Below are 9534 nucleotides of genomic sequence, written 5' to 3'. Positions count from 1 at the left end.
TGCTGGTCTATTTCTCTGCAGTAGTATCTGATTAAAACCAGAAACAAGCATGCAGCTAGTCTTGTCAGATCAGACTTATAAGTCTGAACCACTGAAACACCTGATCTGCTGCATGCTTGTTCAGGGGCTATGGCTAATAGTATTAGAGGCAGAGGATCAGCAGGGCTGCCAGGCAACTGGTATTGTCTAAAAGGAAATAAACATGACAGCCTCCATATACCTCTCTCTTCAGTTCCCCTTTAAGATTGGATTTTGTGCCCATACATGATACAATCTCGATTGTATGTACAATCTGTAAATAAAGTTATAGCTTTTGCGCTGGAAATCTGGTGTTTTGCTGCCACCACTTTCCAGATTGTGGAAGTGGAGAGACCTCGGAACTTGCTATTTTTGAAAGGAAGAAAATGGTTATTTACAACCTAACTAGCCAATTTGAACAATGTGGTAGTGTTTCTCTTCTGAAGACAGGGCCGAGCCAAGGCGAGAGAGGCTTCAGCCTCAGGGCGCAATGTAGGAGGTGGCACACAACTCCTTCAGCTATCATTTCCCTATTTGTGTTTAAAGCAGAGAGAAATAAGAAAAGGGGATACATGGCAGTGACTGCAAGCCAGATAACTAGAGATGAAGGTGTTAGGGGCCCTGGGGCACCTCTTACTCTAATACAGGGGTGTCAAACTTAAATACAAAGTGGGCCGACATTGAACACTGGATCCTTGTCACGGGCCAACCTCAATGTCTACTGGCTACCTTACTCCCTTATAAAGTTCTCTGGTGTCTATTATTATTATTATTATTATTTATTGGATTTATATAGCGCCAACATATTACGCAGCGCTGTACAATAAATAGGTTTACAGACAATGATAACAGGTTTGACAGCACAATACAGGTAATAGACAATAGATACAACAATACAGGTAATAACCAATAAGATACACAACACAGTGCAGATAGTAATACAATGCCAGATCATACACTGGAGTGGTAGTGGTGAAATACAAGTTCCCAAATTATGGGTAAAGTGCACATAGTCATGTATGATACACAAGGGGAGAGGGCCCTGCCAAAGGCTTACAATCTAGAGGGAGGGGTTGGTGACACGAAAGGAGGGAGTGCATCAAGAAGTTCTTGGCAGAGAGGGTTAGGACAGTGTTGAGTTGAGGTAGGCCTCCTTATTAGTTTTTAGTGCTTTTTTGAAGGTAGAGGCAAGCCTGATGGGCAGTGGGAGACAGTTCCACAGGATAGGGGCAGCTCTAGTGAAGTCAAAGAGAAGAATTAGAGATTTCTTGTTGTTGATGAAGAGACGCAGTAGATCCACAAGAGACTTGTGCCGCAAGAGCGAAGTTGTAGACTGGCAGTGGTGGGATTTGAACCCATGCCTCCAAAGAGACTGGAGCCTAAATCCACCGCCTTAGACCACTCGGCCACACTACCTTAAATGGCCCTCCTCCAACCCCTATACAGTTGCTTGGTATCTTGTGGCCCTTCCTCCCCTAAACAGTTCCTTGGTGTCTAGAGGTTCCCACCCTCCCCTATACAATTCCCTAGTGTTTAGTGCTTTCCCCCTACCTCCCTCATATGGCTTCCCTGGTGATCTAGGGCTTCACATCCAATATAGCATCCCTTGTAGTCTTGAGTGGGCCAAACATAATGCAAAGTATGGAAACCACCTTGGGCCAAATTTAGTGGCTTTGAGGGCCAGATTTGGCCCGCGGGACGGAGTTTGACATGTATGCTCAGGGTCGGACTGGGACACTGGAGGCCCACCAAAAAAATTTCAACCTGGGGCCCACACATCCCATGATTGCAGTGAAAAAAGGGCGTGACCATGCACCGGAAGGTGGGCATGGTCATGATGTATTATGGACAGGGCCAAATGTACATGATCTTAGCAGCATTGTAATTCAGAGACACTGCTGCCCAGCAAAACTTTGCATAGAGTCCCCTCCTTCAATATAAAGTAATGTCCTACTTTGCAGAGGTTGTGACCGCATCGGGGCCCTTGGGCCAAAGGGGCCCCGAAGGGCCCTCGCATAACTACAGTATTACCTCTCTATTGGTCCTGTGCTCATAATAATCACTTCTATGGATACTTTGAACAGTAATAATCATTAACAAGCTATTTGCCATCCCTTTCTTGCACCTCTGACACTGTAGTTGCCATTGGCAGGTTTTGGTGTGTTGTATCAATTGTTATGTATAGAGTGCTTGGGGGGGCCCCATTGTAAAATTTGCATCGAGGCCTACAGCTCCTTAGCTACGCCACTGCTCTCAGTGAGTACAGCACTGAGAAGAGAATTTTTGTGCTGCACGCAGCAATTGGAGCTCTGCCAGACAAGGAGGGGGGCCCACCAGAGACCAGGAGGTGGGGCCCACCGAGGGAAAAAACTGTACTACTGTGGCCCAGTCCGACCCTGTGTATGCTCTAATAGCAATCAGTGTGTGTGACGGCTGGGGTGTGAGGAATGGAGGGGCACACTTTGGTGTCTCAGCCTTGGGTGCTGGAGGACCTTGTCTCAACTCTGAGGACAGAGAGTTCTAGCATGAGTCAGAATAATAGGTAACAAGGTCAAAAACTGGAATGATTAAATTGTTAGTTTTATTATATAAACTATACACAAAACAAAATACATTAGAACTGCCTAAAAATATCTAGCAGTTGAACAGGATTGGATGGATAGAAAAACAGTAAAGAGAGAATGATGAAGAACATCTGAAAAGTTCAAAATACAGGGTTTGGCTGTTTCCAATGAGCAATAAAGTCTTTGTGCTGAATAATCAAAAGTATTGTGTTTTGGCCAGTGTCCTGCTGGTCTGTTGGTACATGAAATTCGACAAAAATGATAAAGGACCCAGGACTGAGTGGGTGGCTGGGTTATACCTGTCTCTGCAGCTGGGAGTGGTTGTGACAAGCGAAGTCCAGCCTTCCTGCAAATGGAGCTGAGGGCAGCCTCCCATTCAGGGGAAAAAATCTGGCAGAAACTGGTATGCAGATTTCTCAATTCCCATAAGTCATATCAATAATTGGATTATATATTTGCACTAGTGGACCTAAGCCCGTTTAAAAACGTGCTAGGTCTGTCACTGCGCATGCGCCCGCCGCGCACTCACATTTCCGCCGCGCGCATGTGGGACACACACAGGGACATAGGACACAGAGACATCAGAGTTTTATTATAGAGGATTCAGTAAGGCGTTATGAATTCACATATATGAAATATGAGTATTAAAAATGTAATACTGAGAACTTTCATTTCTCAGGGTCTGGATGTCCAATCCACCCGAGAACTCCCCAGAATGTGTGTCAAATTGGCCTTACCCTCTTGAGGACCAGAGGTTTACACCCCCCCTAGTGACCAGGCCGTTTTTTTTTTTCAATTCAGCACTATGCAGCTTTAACTGTTTATTGAGCAGTCATACAAATTGGTACACAAATTAATTTTACCTCCTTTTTCCCCCTAATGGAGCCATCTTTTGGTGGGCTCTGATTGCTGCTGCAATCTTTAGGTGTTTTTTTTTTTTATAAATGAAAGATTATCATTTAAAAAAAAAAAAGAGTTTTTGTTTTTTGTCCCTAGACTGCGATAAATACATTACATTATACATGCATAGGCATCAGCTTATGTATGGTATTAGATTGTGAGTTATTGCTAGGGACAGTTAAGTGACAGGGATGACCTCTGTACAGCGCATTTCTAGATTGCAGCGCTGTACACATATATATTTTATCTTTTTTTTTTTTCATTTCAGCCTGCCAGCTCCGATCGCGGCTGGCAGGCGGATCCCCGCTTTGTTTATCGGCAGGGAACACTTGAGTGAGTGTTCCCTGCTAATCCCGCCCACTGCACTTTGACGCCAGTCCCCAGCGAGCCATGCTCCCACCGTCGATTGGCGTGAGGCAGTCAGGAGCTGGTTCTCTAAGAAATTGTTCAGTTAGCATATTCCTAGTGGCTAGAAATGCAAGAAAAATGAAAAAAATATGAATTTTCAGTGTTACTGTGGATTTGCTGACCCTTGTAAAAGCAACTGTGTGGAGAACACAGATAAGGATCTCTTTGAACTAGCAGAAGCTTAGAGGTGTGAACCTTGCAGCCACCCAGTCTGGAGAAGTGTGAAGATTGTTTTTTTACAGACTCTGTTCTTGGGACAAAGCTCTTTTATGCCGGGAATACACGATGCGTTTTTGCATTCGTTTTTGCCGTCGCTTTCGATAGATTCTACTCTCGATTCACTGCTCAATTCTCCTCTCAGTTCCTTATCTTTTCTTATCAATTTACATTCACTTGAATGAGGGGAATCGAAACGAAAGTAGAATGGACCAGATCCGACGGGTTGGAATTTATCTATCGAACCCATCTATCTAAAGTAAAAACTTAACGTGTATTCCCAGCATTAGGGCTCAAAACCACTAGCAGCTTTTTCTAAGCGCTAGTGATTTGAAAAAGCTCTTGCTAATGCAATGCTATGGGGGATTTTATAAAATCACATCACTCCCATAGCATTACATCAGCAAGAGCTTTTCAAATCACAACTGCTTAGTAACGTACTGCTGGTGCGTTCCAGGCCTTATTAGGATTTGTGAAAAAAATGATAGATGGCCAGTCAGCAGGGGTGCTTGAAAGAGCTGTGAGCTAAAAACTAATTAAGGGTTGGTGCACACCTAAAGGCGCTAGCGTAATCGCAAACGCTCAGCATTTTTAGAAGTTATTTTTCTAAGCGATTCTAGGCATGTCTCTAGCGATTTTCTCTTTTATTAGATGGCGGTCATGGGGTGCGGGCCACGTAACTCTGTAAGTGAAGTCCTAAAGGCGACGCTGTAGGCTTGCGTCTAATTGGTGGCGGCGCAAGTGAAGCGCCGCAGTCATAGAGCGGACGTTGTAGGCCTGAAGCGGATAGGCTGGTGAGAATTAGTTCATACAACTGGCTGAGCGGATGTTGTCGGCATAAGTATGATTGGCTGACCCCGCGGTGTTCTAACAGGCGCTTGTGCACAGTGATTCCTTTGGTTTTTTTATGTCTTTTTTACGCATTTATAATACCCAGATTGAGTGCGCAGTAGCGCTTTGTATGGAAGAGCTGGTTAGACTATATTCTCCTGGCCATTATGTAAGATCATATGTGTTTTCATATACGTGATGTGAACATATACTGTACTGTGATGCCATTGGTTTAGTAGTGTCATAAATATGTATGTATGCGAATCTGATAGAGATGCTGAAGTCTTCCATCAGGTCCTCCAATGGGGGATTTAAGGACATGTTTTATAGCGGGGATTTAGGGTGTACTGGAACTGTCTGGAAGAAGGATACTATATGCGAAACGCCGTGCATCATGGTGACCCAGCACACACTGACTTCTATGCATTTGTCAGTATTTTAAAGAGCTTAATAAATCTTGATTTTAGACGGTGTGGATCTTCTCATCTGATACATTGGTTCCCTGTGACTCCAGGGGTGATCACAGCACGTCATTATCCATAGGTGCGGTTGTAACAGGATCGTAATTCCTAGCGTTTTTTTTTGTACTAGTCATGCCTAGCGATTTTTGGAGCGTTTTGCTCTAGCAATTTTTTATTGTTTGTACAGTAGAGCTGGAAGTATACAGCTTTTGTAGAAAAAAATGATTGGAAAATCACTCTATTCTAGTGGTTTTTAGAGCGATTTTCCACTTTGCTATACTTAACATTGAGGCTGAATCGCCTCAGAAATGCTGCAGGACCCGCGTTTGTGTTTAGGAAACAAATCCATCCCATTCAATTGCATTAGTAAAGTGCTTTTCAAAGCGCTGTCGTTTTTAAAGCGCTCTTGGTGTGCACCAGCCCTAACTCTGTTCAGCCTGAGCAGTTTAACCCTTTGCTACTGTGATTCTGTTGTTAGACTGTGTATGAGCTATGATGCATTTGATATGAAAAAATAGTGAAGGCATCTTTTCACTCTGGTAGAAGATGCCAGATCCTTGATGACTCAACCAAGGAAGTCTCAGGTGATTCACAAGTGACAGAAAGGAAGGGCAGTGATGTCATCCCAGGAATGTTGTATGTTGGCAGAGACCACATGAACACTGAGACCAAATGCTTTATTAGTTACTTTTTCTTACACTTGCTAAAATGAGCTTCATGATCAAGCCATTATCTCTGTAATAAACTAAAGGGGACATTTGCTGAAATAAATTAATGATTGCATCTAATTACATTTATTCGCATTGTGTTTTCTTTTCGCATGCAAACACACTGCATACTGAATTTTAGTGCATTTGTGCAACTCCATTCAATTTAATTGATAATCAAACACATTGCAAAAAACATTGCACTTTTTCCTTTGCATTTTGTACTGGGAACATTCTCTGAAGGTGGCCATACACAGTACAGATTTTTTAAATAAAATTTTCTTTATTGATTGTATCATATGAAAAATCAAACCATATGCTATTCAATTTGTTCTAAAAATCGATCAGAATTTTCCAAAAATGTAAGACTTTATAGATTATAGAAAATACATTAGATAATTTTTTATTATTAGATTGATTATAGTTCTAAAAAAGAAATGGGAAAATCAGGTGTTTTGGTGGACTCCTGTATGGCTACCATAAAGTGTTCTCAAGGCGGTAAAAAAAAAAAGTTAGCTACTATGTTAGCTACAAAAAAAAACACGTTAGCTACTATATTTTTCGGACTATAAGACGGTGCCATAAGACGGTGCCTTAACCATAAGACGAACCTAGGTTTAGAGGACAAAAACCAGGGGAAAAAATATATACTAAACCTGGTGCCAGGGCCGCAGATAGATCATGAATGGGAGGACTGGTGTGTGGGGCAAAGGGGATCCTAGGGGGCAGGGGCCCTGCCAGGGGGGTCCTACCATGAAGCACATGAAGGCACTTATCAGACACTTGACCAGAGCTGAAAATTCTGAGGGTGATGCTTACTGGTATTATGTAGATTCTGAATGTCATTCAATAGCGCCACTAGTTTTTGTCTGTCAGGCAGACCTTCCTGACACCCCCTGGAGTGCAGAGCTATCTAGAAAGGCTATAAATCTTCTGGCGGTCCAGGAAAAAAAAGTTTATTTTCACTGTCCAGAGAACCTGACAACTCAGGGCTCCTTCACACTTGGGGCGTTTTTGGCATTTTTTCAAGTGCAGGAGATTTTTTTAAATCGCTCACAAAACGCTTGTGCAATGAATCTCTATGAGAAGGTTCATATCAGCGCGGTTCGTGCGCTGTGCGTGCAGCAAAGCGGTGCCTGTACATTTTTAGGGCAATTTTGCCTCAATGGTATGTATATGATAAACGCAAACGCTCACAAAATCGCTTTGTGCAGCGATTCTGTTCGCATTTTTAAGACTAAATACATTGTATTTATTCTTCTCCGGGTCAAAGCATTCACTTCCTGACCTGCATCAGGGAGTTAATTACAAAACCGCTCTGGAAAAGTGCTTAGAAAAGCGCTTTTACCAGAAACGCAGCATGCAGTGGAGCGCTGGGGGGCGCACACAAAAACGCAAAATGCTTGCGTTTTTGATTTTAGGTGTGAATGAGGTCTAAGGGTGCAGAGAGAAAAGCTCTCTGCACAATTGTTCTAATGACTAAGGGCCCATTTCCACTATCGCGAATTCGCATGCGTTTTCCGCATGCAAATTCGCATAGCAATACAAGTGAATGGGACTGTTTCCACTTATCAGGTTTTTCTGTACAGTATCAGAATTCGCATACCGCATACCGCTATGCGAATCGCATACAATGTATTTAATAGGAAATTCGCATGCGGTTTGAGTATGCAAATTTTCATGCGAATTTTCATACGAATTTGCATAGAAACAATGGAAAAGCACACCAGCACTGCAATGGTTAAATTCGCATGCATCGTCATCCATGCGAATTCACATGAAAATTCGCATGGACCCGCATGCGAAATTCGCATCCGCATGCGAATTTTTACCGCGGCGATTTGCACCACACAAGTGGAAATGCAGCCTAAGGGCTCATACACACATCAGACTATACTCTTTGGAAAATGAAAGATCACAGACCAATCTTACCACCTTCCATGTAGTATGAGAGCAATACCTTCACAGTCTTTTCTATGGAGCTGAACTCCCCATCAGAAAAAAATCTTTGCAAGATGCTGCACACACAGATGCTGTACAGACACAAAAGATCAGTATCTGCAAAAGATCTGTTCCTGCCAAAGATCCATTCCTGCAAATTGCATTCATAGTCTATGAGATCTGCAGATCATCATACACACCTTGTTTAACTGACATTCATCTGCAGATCAGACAATCATCTGCAGATCTGAAAATCCATCCTGGTGGATCTGATCTGCAGATGAATGCCTGTTAAACAAGGTGTGTATGATGATCTGCAGATCTCATAGACTATGAATGCATTTTGCCGGAACGGATCTTTTGCAGGAACAGATCTTTTGCAGATATTGATCATTTGAATGTCTACAGCATCTTTGTGTGCAGCATCTTGCAAAGATTTCTGTCTGATGGGGAGTTCAGCTCCATGAAAAGACTGTGAAGGTATGGCTCTCATACTACATGGAAGGGGGTAAAATTGGTCTGTGATCTTTCATTTTCCAAAAATTATGGTCTGATGTGTGTATGTGGCCTTTGTGTGCAGCATCTTGCAAAGATTTCTGTCTGATGGGGAGTTCAGCTCCATAGAATAGACTGTGTAGGTATGGCTCTCATACTACATGGAAGGGGGTAAAATTGGTCTGTGATCTTTTATTTTCCAAAGACTATGGTCTGATGTGTGTATGAGCTTTAAGTCTGCTTAGCCACTGATAAGAAATTATACAAAGGTTTGTAGACTGTCCTAAAGGGCTCGTTCACACCTAGGGCATTTTGCAGGGTTTTTTGAGCGCCGGCAAGTTACAAAAAACGCTCTAAAATCGCCAGTACAATGAATCCTTATGGGATAGTTCATATCAGCGCGTTTCATTTTCTTTCTGCTCAGCAAAGTGTTGCATGTATAATTTTTAGGGCGTTTTTGCTACAATGGAATATATAGGAAAAACGCAAAACGCTCACAAAATCCCTTTGTGCGGCTATTGTGTTCGTGCTTTTAAGAATAAATACATTGTATTTATTCTTTTCCAGGTCAAAGAGTTCACTTTCTGACTTGCGTCAGGAAATGAAAAAATAGAATCACTCTGCAAAAGCACTTTGAAAAGCACTATACACAAAATCGTAGCGCGCAGGTAAGCGATGGGAGGGGGAAAATAATCACAAAATCGCAAAATGCGGGATAAAAATGTGAACAAATCCTAAGTGTGTGTCAGGGTCTTCTGTTGTATACACTACAAAGCCCTACCCCCAGCTCCAATCGGAGGCTGTGGTTCTATACAGCACAACACCCAGAGAACAGACAGCAGAGTGACTGGCTGGCTCTGCTTTCCCCCTGCGTTTGTCTACATGTGGGATTCTGTCTGTCACTTCTGGAATACTTTCCAAACACAGCAGAGATTCTGCTGGTCCGTACTTATTTTATCACTTCACTGTTACAGTTCAAGATCCTGTGCTTTA

General features: G+C 42.7%; 1 non-coding gene across 1 annotated transcript; it reads right to left on the bottom strand.

The window, feature by feature from the left end:
* Window positions 1-1352: 1352 nt before the first annotated feature.
* TRNAL-UAG (transfer RNA leucine (anticodon UAG)) lies at window positions 1353-1434 on the bottom strand. Its single transcript has one exon. It is a non-coding gene; the product is annotated as a tRNA-Leu (tRNA).
* Window positions 1435-9534: the final 8100 nt, after the last annotated feature.

This window comes from Hyperolius riggenbachi, chromosome 12, assembly GCF_040937935.1.
Source record: "Hyperolius riggenbachi isolate aHypRig1 chromosome 12, aHypRig1.pri, whole genome shotgun sequence".
Lineage (NCBI taxonomy): Eukaryota > Metazoa > Chordata > Amphibia > Anura > Hyperoliidae > Hyperolius > Hyperolius riggenbachi.
This window is presented reverse-complemented; position numbering and strand designations above follow the sequence as displayed.